Below are 16,362 nucleotides of genomic sequence, written 5' to 3'. Positions count from 1 at the left end.
CAACATTTGAAAGAACCGGAGGAAATGGATTCTGCCCTTTTTGGCCATCAGATATCACTACTGTTGTTTGTGGCAACATTCGTCAGAAAGTATACATAAACTGCTTTCCGTTAACTATTCACAGAGACATGTCTGGTACCTCTATATATGCATTTAGATTAACATCCGAAGAGCCTCCTTTTTTGTATACAGCACTTTTCTGCACAGATATTTTAGTTTGGAAAAGTAGGCCGTTATGTTATTTTAATGTATGTCGAAAGGCAGCACTCTTCGGCACAGATATTTCAGTTAGAAAAAGTAGGCCGTTATTTTATTCGAAAATATGTCCAAAATGAGCATTTTTGAGCTATGTTAGACGTATTTACCGTATTTTGCTATACCTCATGCAAGGCTGGTCACAACTTCTGAGCATGGTAAGCGTAATTGCCTCACATCTCAAAGGGCCTGGGTTCATTTCCAGTCGGTGCCACCGGGATTTTCTGAGACATTAAATCTCTGATCGCATGAAGTAAAGCCGTTGGACCCGGGTTCATGAGTTTATGGGTCGATATGTAGGATCCAGAGCTGCCTCCCTGGCGTCGGTAGCATTGGTACTCAGTACGGAAAACAAAATCGACGGAAAACAAATCAAAGAAAAGAAAAACTTCAGAGTAAATGCAGGAACTTTCAACAAGTTCTGAGAATTTCAGGAATTTAAAAAAAAGTCAGATAACTTCACAGTAGTTGAAGGAAATTGTAGCAGCGTTAAAAAATTTCCAAGAGTTTCAGGAAGCTAAAAGATTTTGAGGATAGTTCTGATAACTTCAAGAATGATTAGAGAACTTAAAGAAAGTCCAGACATTATAGTTAATAGGCTTGTGACGGTGAGAAGAGAATTTTAGAAACTTTCATAAATATATCCAGAATTTAATTTAAAGAACTAAAAACTAATTCCAAGAACCTCAACAAATTTTCGAAAACTTCAGCAAAGCTCTGAGAGCCTCAGGATATTAGCGGAACTTCAGGAAAATTCTAACACAGTTTAAGGAAAGTTCCGTTAACTTCAGAGCAATATCGAAAAGTTAAGAAAATATGCAAGACTTAAGCAAAGATTAGAGAACTTCATGGTAAAAACTTTAAGAAGTTCTGAGAACTTTAGGGTAGTGCTGACAACTCCTGAGAAGTTTAGAGGTATTAAGGGCAATTTTATTAATCTAAGGTGAGAGTACTTTGGGAAAAATGATAAAACTTAGCAGCTACATTAATTTCAAAAAGTTGCAGGAACTTGCATGAAGCTCAGATGTACTAAGGAAATTCCCGATAATTTCAGAGATATTCCAAAAACTGGAAAATTGCAAAGTAAGCGTAGTATTTTCAAAAATACTTGACAGCGCTGCGATGGCATGTGAGTAGGTTGAATAGTCGGAAGGATAAACAGGGATGCATAGGAATAAAAAAATAACGAGTGGGATAAAAACAACATTTTCTGGAATTTTTTTTATTGATGGGGATATGTAGGGGAAATTGCTCTAATATTGGCCTATGGATCTAAGATTGGGTCCATCGCTAAAAATCTGCTATTTATCAATTTTATCTAGATGAACGCGTCATTGGGATGGTACTAATGGATATTTTTGGTCACTATTGAAAATTTAGTCAATTGCTGAATTTATGTATTAGGAGCATTTAGGCCGACATTACATCCATTTCCCCTATGTAAAATTTGTAGATAAATTGGATGGGATTGTGTCGTTCCCGCTGGAAAATTGCTTGATCTTCAGAAAAGTTCCGTAAATTCCAGAATACTTGCCAGAACATTAGGCAAGTTCCAAAAACCTCAGAGAAGTTGAGAGATTTTAAAGAAAGAAGAGAGGAAATGAAAGTCTTGATCTTTAATAACTTTAGCAAAGCTCAGATTTTTTATTGAAAAGTCTATTCTTTTAGGGTAGTTTAAAGATCTTGAAGAATTAGTTCCAACTAATTCTGGCAGTTCCATGAATTTCAATAAAAATTATAGAACTTAAGTGCCAATCTTGGAACCACGTTAATTATTTGGATTAAGAATCTCAGGAAAATTACCCTTAGAGAAATCCTGATAATTTAAGGGAAGTCCAAAGAAGCTAATAAAACTTTATAATAGACTAGAGAACTACACAGAAACCCTGAGAACTTTTTTTTTTTTCCTCTGTGCGGGACATAAAACCACTGCGACCAGTAATTTAATCTATTGTAGTATATCCCGTGTCCTTAGTTTAGTGCATGTCGTATTACTCCATCACTGTTGAGAAATGATGAAGTATTCGGTTTTGATACAGTTGTCATTCTTGCCTTTATCGCAAGGAATCGATTCTAATTGAAAGGTCCCGCTATTTATACCCTTCGGAGTGTTGAAACACCCTCCAAAGGCGCGCCCCTTTGTCAGTCAAAATTGGATTCATTAGAAAAAAAAAAACAAGACATGACACCGATAATGACCATGCATCAGAACCCTAGTCTTAACCACTTCAAACTAGGAAACAACGAATAGAAGATTAGGAATCACATAGGTGAAGACTAACTAACTGATTTTTTCCTTGTTTCAAGATCATCCTCGGTCCACGCAACCCGAGGACTTATCACTATCAACAAGGCATAAAAAGTAACAAGGACTAAGATGTGTTCCTTTGATTACTGTAAAATCCTGTTCCCCTAGTTTGAAGTAGTCAAGACTAGGAATCGGTGGTAGATCTTACATCCCGTAACGTACCACGAAAAGGTGATCTACCCACGTTACGGGGCAACCCTGAGAACTTAAAAAAAAAGTTCCAGTGAAATTACGCAAACTATATAGAAGCAGGCAACCTCTTTCCTCAGTCGGTAAAGGTGCAGCTACGAAGCACGACCATGCTGGAGGTGGCTGGATTCGATTCTCGGTCCCCTCTAGGAATGTTTTGGGCTGGAAAATTTCTCAACCTCCCTGGGCATAGAGTATGATTGTACTTGCCATGCAATAATACTAATGCAGAAATTATACAGGCATCGAAAGCTTTCAATTAATAACTGTGTAAATGCATCTAGAACACTAAGTTGTGAGCACGCAATAATCTAATATGCGATAAGCAATAAGCTTGAAATGTGAAGAAGAAGAAGAAGAAGAAGAAGAAGAAGAAGAAGAAGAAGCATAAGACATAGGTGTTCAAAGAATTCCACAAAACTAACAGGAACGTCAGAGAAGATTCGTGAATATTGGGAAAATCGCAGCAACTTAAAAGCAGTTGCGAGAACATCTAGTAAATTTTGGAAACTTCAAAGAAGTTCAAAAAAGTTTGGAGATTTCAAGGCAAATTCCGTTAGCATACTTCAGGGAAGATCCAACAAACTTCAAGACAGTTCCATTAACCTCAGTTAAAATGTGGGAACTTTTAAGAAGTGCTGTGGAATTCAGGGAAGTCCAGGGAATTTCTGAAAGTCCGGAAAATTTCTGAAAAGTCCAGAGAACTTCAAGGAAGTTTACAGAATTTCAGAAATTTACGTTAGCTTAAAAATCTTTACAGGAATTACGTTCGAGAACATTTCGAACATTTCAGTAAAATTACGGGATCTTTAAGTTCGATCAATGAACATCTGGAAGATTTTGGAATCTCTAGAAAAGATCCGACAACTTTAGGAAAATCCTCACCAATTGGCATGTGATTTGATACGTCACAAAAGGGATTTGGCTTTAAAAGATTCTGGCCACGTAAAACAACAGTAGTGAAAAGGTTGGCTTGTCAAGGTCTGGATTCACATCGAGCTTATAAAAGTTGTTTACGTCTCAAAAATCGATAACTAACAAAACGAATTGCATTCAATCGAAGTGTTTTTGTTGCTTCATATGTCAAGTTAACGATTTTCAGAGTTGTGATGAAATGCTATACTAATACTAATATCAACATGACGCTTTAATGCGATAATCTGTTAGATAGAGAAAGTTCTGAAGAGGAAAGATTGATAGTACCGTTAGAGTACGGTAGTGTGAAAATTGGTTGAAGTTGAAATTGAGCGAAGGACTATACTGTCACATACTGTCTGCGGCTGTGGAATAGTTCTAGATACGTTTATCACTTCCTGAAGCCTACACGTAACGGACTCCATCTTTGACATAACGGATGAGACAAAGATGTCATGTAAAATTAAGTGCTCCGAGACTGAAAAGTTCGAAAGTACGTTTGATTGAGCTGAATTTCGTGACTATTATGACTCAATTTTATGTTAAAATTGTCGCTCGAAGTCTCAGAGCACCTAAATTTACATTATTTTTTTCAAGTGTGTAGCTAATAAATTATCACACTCAAGCTTTTTGTTGATATTAGTATAGCAATTCCTCCCAACTCTGAAAACGAATTAATTGGATTATACGAATGACTCTCTTCCCTGTAAGCATTTTTAATATCTTTTGGCTAGTTGATTACAATACCTTAGTGTCTATTAGAGGGAATTAAGTGTGCTTACATGTATTTATACGTTCCTCCATTTCAATTATGGACTCTAGTGAAAGGGGACGCTTGAATTTAAGGTGGTGGGGCGCACATATGAAAATTCAGTGAGTAATCAGCTATCAATTTTACCACAGTGATTGCTTCCAAATACCTACTTAAATTTTCGTGTATTGAATATAATGCAATGTTAAGAAATTATGCAGCTAACAATCTGTACAATTTTCATGTATTGAAAAGGGAACAACTGCATCGGTACTTCTTTCCACAAATACGGAAAGCTACTGGTAGCTTAAACTTCAAATACTTTCCTTTTCCTACGAAGTGTCTCAAAATATCCCTTCTCTTGAACTGTGAACCTTTACGGTACGAAGACAATTTACCATGGGAAAATATTTTCCGTTTCCCAAATGCTCAGCATTTCACTGGAAATCTAACCGGCATAACTATATCAGTCCCGTACATCTTTTTATTGAATTGATCCAATCGTTGCTCTTGAGTCAGATTTCCTTCGGGTGTTGTACATTTCGTTTGTCCTACCTACTACGCTCATCATTATCAGGCAAATAATGTTGACAAAGTTGATTTCTGTTTCCGTTTCTGACGACCGATACCAAAATCATCTGCTGAAGAGAAGAAATCATGATTCTGTTGAATAAAGACATTATGCCTATCTCAGAGCGATGACACAGCAGCTTCATCAAGGTTCGTCTCATCCTTCTCCAGCCAGGCGAATCCTTCCGTCAAATGTGGATGCCCTTTATTGAGGATCCAAATGGCTGTGTTGCTCAGTCAGAGTAATGTCTTCATTTTCTATGCAAAGTGTGTTGTGCTTAGCTCGTTTAGAAATAGTTCAATCTGGGAGTTTCTAAGGCTCAACTATCTTTGCGACATCATCGACAATCGTTGCCAAATTTGTTTGCACATCCCTAGAGCCGATCCCTAAAAGCTAACCACGTAGGATGAGATGAAACATTCCAAGCAATCAGGACAAATTCCCATCAAAAAGCATTAGCATCCGTGATGAGCAGATTACACCATTTGGGCTAAGGATGGCCTTCTCTCGCACCCGGTCCGGAAAGATGCAGATCATCATCAGTGTCGACGTCGTCGTCGTCGTCGTCAATACCAAACATTCTGCTCATCAGCTGCTGCTGATGATGTTACTGCTCCCGGCCGTTAGGGAAAGGGAAAACGGAAAATCTTTTTGTCATCATCGATAAGTAGTGCTTGCTGGCTTGCTGAGACACTGGCTCGTCATCACCGGCAAGCGCAGCATGGCTGGAAAATGAAAACAAAAAGTCACTTTTTCTAAAAACTCTGGGACTCTGTTTTTGTCGAAACACAAGGCGCTTTTCCCGCGCACCGTAATGATAGTGTTTTATGTCTATTTCGAGGGGTTCCTGGAGCGTAATGGCTTGGTATCGGTTCCGTTCGGAGCAGAAGCCCATTGATTATATCGACGTTTGACGGTGACGATCCGGGTTGGAATGATTAGAGAATATTGAAGTAAAAAGATTGAGGGAAGAACAACAGATGATTGAGATTGATCTAAATTGGGAGAAGGCCTTTGTTAACGGACGATTTGCATGTATATTATCAATATGGGTTAATAAACATAAGATGTTTAAACAATTTCAATTGGATTTGAAATCTGAAACCATTCATAAACTGTTTCCGATCCTAATCGATATCTTTCAAACCAATACAGGCTGCTGTATTGTTAGTTACAATTTGCCAATTAAATTATTTTACCCGAGGATGCAGATACACATGAACCATGATTTACGACAACGCAAAGAAATATAACTGTTAAAATCTGCACGGCAGCTTGAGCAAAAATTCTGAAACTTCACTGATTAAATCTACTTATGGTTCGTTTTTATCCCTCGTCGAAACTGCTACCAAATGGGAATTCGAAGGCAGTCGTTCCCTGTTCCAAATTAATACCAACTTGGGCAAGACAGCAACCATTTTTTCAGTCTGGCTGGATGGAACGAAAATTGTAGTTACAGATTTCGCCCTTCCTCAATTCCGTGTCCAGCATCCAATGTACAATCGCTGGGATATTACTGAATGACTATTCCATGCATGCAGTTGGAAGCCAGGGATAAACTGGGAACCAAAAACAACCGTACCGGATATTCGAAATTCTGGTTTTCCTTTGCTCGAATTGTTACTGAGCAAATAAGGCCGATGGACGTCTCTGTTCCCTATGCTTAGTGTGGCTTCCGATGCAAAAAGATAGCACCAATGGTGAAAGTTTTGCCATTGTTTGTAAATATGGACCATGGCCAGCCCAGCCGGTTGTGTGTAGAATCGGATCACAGATGGGATTTTACGCTTCCATCGTTTTATTTTGTGTGAAGTTTTAAAATTTTTGTTTACTCCATGAAACGATGTGATTTTCTACGATTACATTGGTTTGGTTTCATGCACGTTTGAAATCATCCCGGATGGCTTTTCTAATTAGATTTTTAGCAATCCATATTCTTGGGAACACACCATGTGCTAAAATCCCTGAAATGATACATAAACTTTAATGCCACCTTAACGCTCTGAGCATGTGGCACTTCCAAAATGTCTCATTTAACATGGGCGTAAACCGTCATAAAAATTAGACATTACAATAAAGATGAAGCGAGCTGAATGAAAATCCTCATTTCTACCCGTGTAATTATCGTTCCTGTAAATTGTCAAGACATTTTCCCACCGACTACGCTCCAGTTCAACCGTCATAACAAAAACACACACACTGAACACAAAGCATCCACATCCAATCTTCCGGAGCCCGCACCGAGCTCTGTAAATTCCTACATCGCGCACTCACTGCTAAATACAGTAATTCCTCCTTTTAGGCGGCAACCATCCACCCAAACGCTACTTCTCGGCTGTCCTTCAACCAATAAACCATTTTGTAAGTAATAAAAATCCCCATACACAAATTGAAAAGTCGAAATTATACGCTTTTGATGTCTCTTTAGGTTAAAACAAAGGTGACGACAATGTATAAAAAACCATACAATTAAATTAAAATAATTGTTTCCCATACATTTTTATCCGTCTTACTACCAGTCTCCAGAGAGCCAAAAAATTCAAATTTGAGAGAGAAAATTCTCTCTCACGAGCTCAACCTTTCAACATGCTTTTTTATGACACCCGATTAGTAATTTCCCCCTCACAGACTTCAGAATAGAGTCTCGGGCAGTGAAAAAGTTGTACACTCAGCACAAAAGATACTTTCTAAGCCTAGGTGAGGTACCAGACTCTATTTTGTTGCTCGGAAAGGAAATTATAGATTTTGTGACTGCACTCTCCTCTGTTAATAGCTAACGGAAATATATGTTGCATAGTTTCATATAGCTGTCAACGCAAACAACAGCAGTAGCATCGGATGGAAAATCAATGCAGAAGCTTGACTAAATGGTTATTTGAGCTGATTTCCTGTAGATAACTAGTTAATGATTGACACTAATCACATATCAAAAATCAGCGTAATTTGTTGAAGGACAGCCGAGAAACAACGGTGGGTCAATGGTACCACCCACCGCATAAATGGAGGGATTACTGTAGTCCGTTTGCGAATTAAGAAACACCTCCGACTCGTGTAGCTACACCTAAGTAAGTCATAATTTGTCTCTGGTGTAAAATTTCGCCATTTGTTTTTGTTGTTCTCCGGACGGGCATCAAGACTGCCATCGGGCACACCGTCTAAGCGAGTGCTTCTAACTGTTTCTAGCCAAAAGGGTGGAGCAAAATAGACGATGATGGCGATACGATCCAGAAGCGGTGTACCCGTTATTTCCCATCAGCCATGGCAAACGGGTAAAAATCTTAAACGGTTGGAAAAGTGCCAACGATTTTCCCGTTGAGAAAATGCTACGCGATGAAGCGATTTTGAGAAATCAAAACCTTCTGTGTTTGAAGAGTAAAAGGGAAGATACGCTCTGTTTAAAATGAATCAAAAGAATATTTAATGTTGTGTTAGTTTCATTGTTAGGAAGATTTTAGCGCGAACAGATGGATTCTAGGATACACTAGGGTGCTTCATTCTGAAAAAAAGTGTTTGCAATCCTTAAGGCCACCCTCCAGTTTGAGCCATAGCCCCAAAAAATGAGTTTGAGGGTAGATCTCCTTCTCCCAAGGGTTTAACAGCTTGAAACCACTTCGTCCTTTTGGTCAGCGTTGGAAGGTACTCGGCGACCCATCGTCGCCAGAACTCATTTGCATACACTTGTGACATCTTCCAGGAACGTGACACTACGGCAGCACTATCGTTAAATGCGATCGGGGGCTTTGAACCGTTCGAGGATCCAATAAGGATGTGGTTCGGGGTTAGCGGTGAGGCTTCTTCATGTTCGAGCGATATCTCGGTCAGCGGTCTAGCGTTGATAATGGATTCGACTTCAACGAGCATGTTTCGAAGCAATTCGTCGGTGGGAGTTCGGTTGGGCTTGATTTGGTTAAGTGTCTTCTTGATCGACTGGATAAGTCTTTCCCAGCATCCTCCGAAATGTGGCGAAGTGGGCGGATTGAAAGACCACTTGGTTTGGGCACTTACGAAACTTTCGATCAACTTGTTTTGGTCCATCTCCTGCAGGGCATCCTTCAATTCGCGGCTGGCGCCTATGAAGTTAGTTCCGCGGTCGCTAATTATTTCCAGTGGCATTCCTCGTCGTGCAATGAAATTCCGAATGGCAATGATGCAGGAGTCTGCCGATAATGAGTGGGCAATCTCGATGTGTACTGCTCTGACGGTCATACACGTTATCAGTACACCCCAGCGTTTCTCCACCCTGCGGCCGACCATGATCTGCATAGGCCCGAAATAGTCGATCCCGACATATGAAAATGGGCTGGTGAAGGCTTGCATACGCATCGCAGGCAAATTTCCCATCATCGGCGGCTGAGGCTTCGCATTTCTGATCTTGCATAGTTGGCAGTGACTTCGAACGCGACGGTAGATGGTGCGGAGACGGGGGACATAATATTTCTGCCTTACCTCGTTCAAAACTGTTTGGTGATTGAGGTGGCAGTACTTTAGATGAAAATCCAACACGATCAGATCGGTCACATGATGGCATTTGGGAAGCAAGATCGGATGCTTCATATCCTTTCCGACGAATTCACATGCATCTATGCGGCCGTGCATGCGTAGTACACCGTCGCTGTCGAAGTTCGGACTGAGCTTGTAGAGAGCACTGTGCTTTGACAGGTTTCGCTTGCTCCTCCATGGCTCTCGATCTGCTTCCTGGAGTATCTGGATCTCTTCCGAAAAACTTGAACGCTCTTGTAAAGGTAGTTCTCAGCTCCTACTAGTTCTTCCTGTGTGAGTGGGCCAGTGACGAGCGTCTCCTTCGAAAACTTTCTACGAATGTTCATCGGAAACCGCCTGACGAAAGCTGCATGTCGCACAAGACGTTTCCATTGTGAAAATTTGACTATATCGATGACAGGCTCCAAACACCTGTGGTGCAGCGCATGAGCTCGCAACTCCAAAGCAGTAGAACCGGGATCAGACTTGTTTACCGGCCATCTATCTTTCGGTTTCCAGAGAAATTGAGGACCTCGAAACCAGCGACCGTTTGACGACAGATTCGGCAGCCTCTGCCATTTGGTAGCATCATCGGCAACATTAGTTTTCGTTGATATCCAGTTCCATTCTGAAGCTTCGGTAAGCTCCAATATCTCCCCTATTCTGCATCCGACGAACTGACTGTATCTGCGATGATCCACATCCCGCGAATCAGACCAAAAGTATATCTGCGATGGCTTCAGCTTATGTGAATCTGCTATACTACACGCAAGGCGCACTCCTATCACTGCAGCTTGTAGTTCGAGGCGGGGAATTGAGACGAACCGCAATGGAGCAACTCGAGCCTTCGAGCCAACTAGCGCACATTCAATGGTCTCTCCTTCCTCGAAGCGCAGGTAAGCCACGGCAGCGTAGCCATTTTCGGACGCATCGACGAAAACGTGTAGTTGGATGTTGTTCAACTCTGTTGCTGTGGTATTATTCCGGTAGCATCTAGGGATCCGGACGGATTCGATTCTGGGAAGGACTTTCAACTATACTTGCCATTTATGCCATTCCTTGGTCGCTATTGGCTCATCCCACGCTACTCCAGAACGCCAGATTTCTTGAAGCAGGATCTTCAGGAACATAAGGAAATTGGCAATAAGCCCCAACGGATCGTAGATCGTCATTAATGTGCTCAAAACTTGCCTCTTCGTCGGGATAACTCGGCCTGATAGAAGTTCGGAGTCATGTCGGGGGAAAACTTTGAACGTCAACTTGTCCGTTGAAGTACACCACCACCTAGCACCTTGTCGGATGCATGCTCAGCTGTGGTGTTTAGGCTTTTCTCTTTCCCAACTTCCACACCAAGGGCCTCTAGCACACTCTTGGAGTTGGATAACCAATTGTGAATCTGGAAACCTGTTTGGCCGTGGATGTACTCCACTTCCTTCGCCAATTTTTCTGCTTCAGCTTCTGTCTCTACGCTGGTAAGCATATCATCCACGTAATGCTCGTGAACTACCGCTTCCACCGCTCTTGGTAACTAGTCTTGGAAACGTTGCGCGTTGAGATTTTTGATAAATTGAGCGCAACTCGGTGAGCATGTCGCTCCGAATATCATAACCACCATTACGTAGACGTCCGGATTTCGGCTCTGATCGCAGCTTCTCCAGAAAAACTTCAAAGACTGTTGATCAACCGCATTCATCAGCACTTGATGGAACATCTCGACGATATCGCCAGCAACAGCAATCCGAAATTCTCTGAACTTGTAAAGGACTATCACGATAGATGCCAGCCAATCAGGACCCTTCAGCAGCACGGAGTTCAGCGAAATACCGTTGACTGTAGCGGCTGCATCCCAGACTATGCGCAGTTTGCCAGGTTTATTCGGGTTTCGGATAGGAAATATTGGAAGGTACCACGACCGAGGGTAGCTGACATCGAGCTCGTCAGGAGACAGTTTTCGAATGTATCCTTTCTGTTCGTACTCACGTAGCTTCTCGGTGAACGCCTTCGCTAAATCAGGTTCCTTTAATAGCTTCTTCTCCAGACACAGCAATCTCTTCATGGCCATTTGCTTGTTGTTAGGCTGCTGCACGTCGTCATACTTCCACAGTAATCCCGTTTCATATCGGTTCCCCTTCATCCTCGTTTGCGACTTCAATAGCAGGATCGCCCGATCATCAGCCTTCGACAGGAGAGGCTTCTCTGGCCTCACCACTCCTACGTTCTCCAACGAAAAATAGTCCTTGACTGAATTGTGCAGCTCTGCATCACACTGTTCACTGCATGGACAAATGTGAAAGCTATGATATGCCGAATAACTCTTGTTTATCGGTCGCACTGCTGTTGAGCACGGCCCGTAAACTAGCCATCCAAGACGTGTTCGACTAGCTACGGGTTCATCTTCTCGTCCTTCATGACTGTTTAAAGCATGACGCAGCCGACAGTTGTCAATTCCGATGAGTATTCTTGGAGAGACGTTCCAGTACGAATCGATTGGTAGACCCTCGAGGTACTTATACTCCGATGCTAGCTCATCAATTTTCACTGTTTGATGTGGCAACGCAAGACAACGGACTGTGTGCACCTTCGGGATCCGATATCGCTTACTTCTTCCTTCAACTCCTGAAATTTCCAGAGATAGCTTCACTGAGTCCTTCTCTTCCCGATGCTGCTCTGACGTCCAGTTCAAACAGAGAGGGTTAGGTTTCCCATCCAGCTTTAGCTCCTTAAGCAGGCTATGCTCCATCAACGTTGCTGACGAACCATCGTCCAGAAAGGCGTACGTCTTAACGGACACGTCACGTCCATGAATTGTTACTGGAACATATCGAAAAAGGATCTTCCCGGTCTGGCTTACGTGCGTGTTGCAGTTCTGTGACGATTCTCCTTCGCTCTCCTGTATTGTTGCTGGTGAAACTCCTGCTTGATGTCTTGAGTCATCATGCAGAAGCTCGTGATGCATATACGAGCACCCGTTCCTCCCGCAAGGATTCTTCACCTCACAGGCTCCAAAATACCTCTTGAGACACTTGCGGCACAGCTTGTGTTGCTTCAGAGCCGCCCAGCGAGCGCTAACATCGAGATGCTGGAATCTCTTGCAAGCAGCTGCACTATTGCAGGTTCCATGACAGACGAGACAACCTTTGTTGATCGTTCACGTCTGCTTTTCTGCTACGTTTCTCCGTAATCATTGTACTGACCGGTGCGCTAGAGTGTATAGTTACCACACACGCTGCTTCCACTAGCTTTTCCAACCATGCTCCGTAGTCTGAGAGTGTCACGGACGCTAACGTTTGTCGATGCATTGCCCAATTGAGTTTAATCGTCGACGGACGGCAACCGATCAACTAACTCTTGGAGTAGCGCCACATTACACAATTGCTCTTCCAGTCCGCAAGCCTTGATGGTCGCACACATGTTCTGAACTGCAACACCGAAATCGATGAGCGTAGTCAGCCTTTCCGTTTTCGGCGATGGCATGCTCCGAATCCGACACACCAACGAATGGATTATCACCTCCGGTCTTCCAAACAACGTACGCAACGTACTGAATTACTCCTGCCAATCCAACCGGGTACAACAGCCGGCTTCGAACAGCTTCTAGAGCTTTTCCCCTCAGGCTGCGCTGCAAACGAAGTAAGTTTTCTTCATCACTGTATCCGCTCATACGAGTGGTGTTCTCGTAGGTGGCGATAAACAATGGCCACTCCTCTGGTGCGCCAGTGGAAATGGGAAGCTCCTTTGCTACTGCTTGACGCGCAGCAAGCTGACTTCTGCTCAGATCGTGGGACGAATACGAGAAAAATAATGGGTCAATCGTCGGAAGGAACTCCGGCACATTGTGATCCAATCTTGCAGCACCGTCTCCGGGTCCATCGGGATCACCGCTATTCATCTGGAGAACTTTTAACCGCTCTTCCATGTGCTTCATTTCAAGTGCCTGCTTCTCAGCCAACAACGAAAGCTGCAACTCTATACTTGCCCTAGTATTCCGACGATTCCCAACTGCGCCATAGGTACCATTGATGCTCGTCGAATTGGCATTCGGCGGGATGTTAACGTTCGGTATCTGTAGCCGAGATGCAAACTGCTCCTTCATTGCTTTAAGCTGTTTCTCGAAATGTTCCTGCTGCTGTTTCAAAACTCTATTCTGTTCCTGTTCTCTGATTTTCAGCAAACGCTCGTACGATTCCTTCTGTTCCCCCATTAGCTCCGTCATGTTTGACATTCGTTTCTGCAATGCCTGGATCTCCTCTGACTGTTTCGGGATTGTGTCCAGTGATGTGGGATTTTTCTTCGCTGGTGCCACCGACGTCGAAGAACTAGCTGCGCCCCGAGCCACTCGTTTTGCTTCGCAATCCTTGCAGTTCCAGTCTACCTTCGCTATGCTCTTATCAACGCCCACACACTCGAAATGAAACCAATCTCCACAGGTATCACAACACACCATCCGACTGTTTTCCGAGGAGCCACATATTTTACAGGCATCGTACAATATCACTGACGATTCGTTTCGTCCATGAACTTCTTCTGAATCAGAACCTTCACCGGAATCTTCGCCACGATTCGACAGTTTTGACATACCGTGAATTGACCGCACTCCCCGATCGCATAAACGAAATTTCTAAATTGTTGCAATGACAACGAAACAGTTTCCGACTTTTTAACCTCACTTTATTTGGTGTTGTAGGGTTAGAAATTTCCTGGGGTATTAACATAATTTACCAATTTTTAGCAATAGTTTGAGTTTATAATTTTCTTAGTGTTCTAGTACTTACGTTTAGTGTTTCTATTGCAAGTAATTAGTTAGTGCTGGTTTAGCGCGTAGGGTACCGCAATGTTTGCTGCAATAGTTAATCATTGTTGTTTTTTTATGTTTCACAATTTCACAATGTGTTTCAGTTTTACCTGTCGTAGCGAATCAAATAGAATTAACTTCTAATTCTAAAAGTTCTCTGTAGATTTAAGTAGCAATAAGTTTAAGATGTAATTTAGCTTTCTCTGTAGCTCTAAGTAGACATAATAATATTTTTTTACTATTGTTAATGACCACAAGTCTTACCACTCCACTTCTACGTTCAATTTTGCCTAGTAACACACCATGACATTTAGTAACAATAGATATTAATTTTAAGGTAGGTAACTTTTATTAGTTTAGTAGTGTTAGTTGTACTGCAAGGTATGTTGCTATTTAAGGGGTGCGACGTAGCTTACTACACTGAAACTTTCCCGGTGGTGGTTCGTTGCGGCTGCGGTCGCAACAGATGTATTTGACAATGTTTCTCAGATTTTGTACAACATTTTTGGACATCGCTTTCCGGTTTCTAGACGTCACCACGATTTCAAATATGTCCATAATAAAGGGTATTCGACAATGTTTCCCAATTTGTATATGTACAACCGGAAGCCGACATCTTGGATTTTAAAATGATGGCGAACATTGATTTCCGATATTTACACGTCATCCTTGTTCTGAAAATACTCATACTGTAAGGACAGACATCAATTTCCGGCATCTACATTTCATCCTCGTTCCGAAATATAAACATTGATCCCCATCTCTATCAGATAGACCATTTATCATGATATCAATGGGAGATGATATTGTTTCTATCTCTCCTATCCCATAATTGATACTATCGATCATTTTTTCTATCTTGATAGTATCAGAGATGGGATAGGGGTTTTATCATGATAAAATGAGAGAAAATCTATCAAATAGAAACATAAAACTGGGATAGGCTTGGTATAACTTATAAATACCACAATGTACTAAATAAAGCGAAGAAATTTTTTCACTAAAATTACTAAAATATTGTCAGTAATGAATGCACTGACTGTGGGAACAATAATGTTTATTTACTTTGCTTGTTTCGTATCCCGCTTGACAGTTCGATTGATACTTCTTGGTTTCATTTTTGGCAGGACTCTTATTATAACATTAGCTCTGATGCAGAAGGGATAGGTTGGGAATAGAAATAATAGATAGGATGGATTGTGCTCGTTGAAAATTTATGAGAGGTTTGAGTAAAAATGGATTAGTTCTGAAGTGTTGTTCCCCCTGGAAAGTTCAGAGATCTTAAGTTTTTAATTACACTCTTTCGAGGAAGTTTAAATATCCATAGTTTTTAGAAAAGTTCACTAAGTAGTACTAAGATCTGTAAATTTTAAATTCTATTAATTCAAGACAGCACCATGAGCATCAGGCAAGCTTTGAGTCACTCTAAGCAGTTCCAGGAATTTCAGAATAGCCCAAAGAACTAAAGAACTACAGTTTCGTTGTTTTCAGGGATGTTCCGAGTATTTAGAGATTAATTAATTGCAAGAACTTAAAAGAAGTGCCTAGGATATATAGAGAATTCCGAGAATTCCAAAAAGATTCCAAAAATTTCTGAAAAACTCGGATCTTCAGAGAAGTTTCATGAACATCAAAAAAAATATGGAACGCAAGAGAAGTTTCAAGAATTTCTTCAAAATGTAGGGAACTTTATGGAAGAAATAAATTTGTACGCAAGTCCAGACAAGTTCAGGGAATTCTATAGAATTTAATGGAAATGAGCTTAATTCAAGTATGCATCGAAAACATCAGGAAAATTGCAGGAACTTCAACATTTACCGAAGAATTCCAAGGCAGTTCAATTAATTTATGGGAAAATGCGGGGACGTCAAAAAAAGTTCTGAGAAATTCAGGGAAGTATGAAAAACTTTATTGAAGTTAAGAGACCTTTAGAACAGCTCCATTAATTTCGGGGATGCATTGAAAACTTTAGAAAAGTTTAGACTTACATGGAAGTTTAAAACTATAGAAGAATTCGTAACTTTGACGTAAGACTTCGTCTTTGTCGTAAGATGTCTATGTGGACTATTGTGGGTGCAAATAAAAAAAAGTGTGACGAAATG

The 16,362-nt window shown here is 41.4% G+C and overlaps 1 protein-coding gene across 1 annotated transcript in view; it reads left to right on the top strand.

Moving 5' to 3' along the window:
• Positions 1-204: 204 nt before the first annotated feature.
• LOC135711022 (BUD13 homolog) overlaps positions 205-16,362 on the top strand; it is a 440,257-nt gene continuing 424,099 nt past the window's right edge. The window contains exon 1 of the mRNA XM_065233764.1: positions 205-215. The gene's annotated coding sequence lies outside the window, so the exon portion shown is untranslated. The remainder of the gene's footprint in view (positions 216-16,362) is intronic.

The sequence above is a fragment of the Ochlerotatus camptorhynchus genome, unplaced genomic scaffold, assembly GCF_037179485.1.
Source record: "Ochlerotatus camptorhynchus isolate MF236.1 unplaced genomic scaffold, CSIRO-AGI_Acam_v1.1 ptg000416l, whole genome shotgun sequence".
Taxonomy (NCBI): Eukaryota; Metazoa; Arthropoda; class Insecta; order Diptera; family Culicidae; genus Ochlerotatus; species Ochlerotatus camptorhynchus.
Note: the sequence above shows the minus strand (reverse complement) of the source record. Positions and strands in the feature narration are given on the sequence as shown.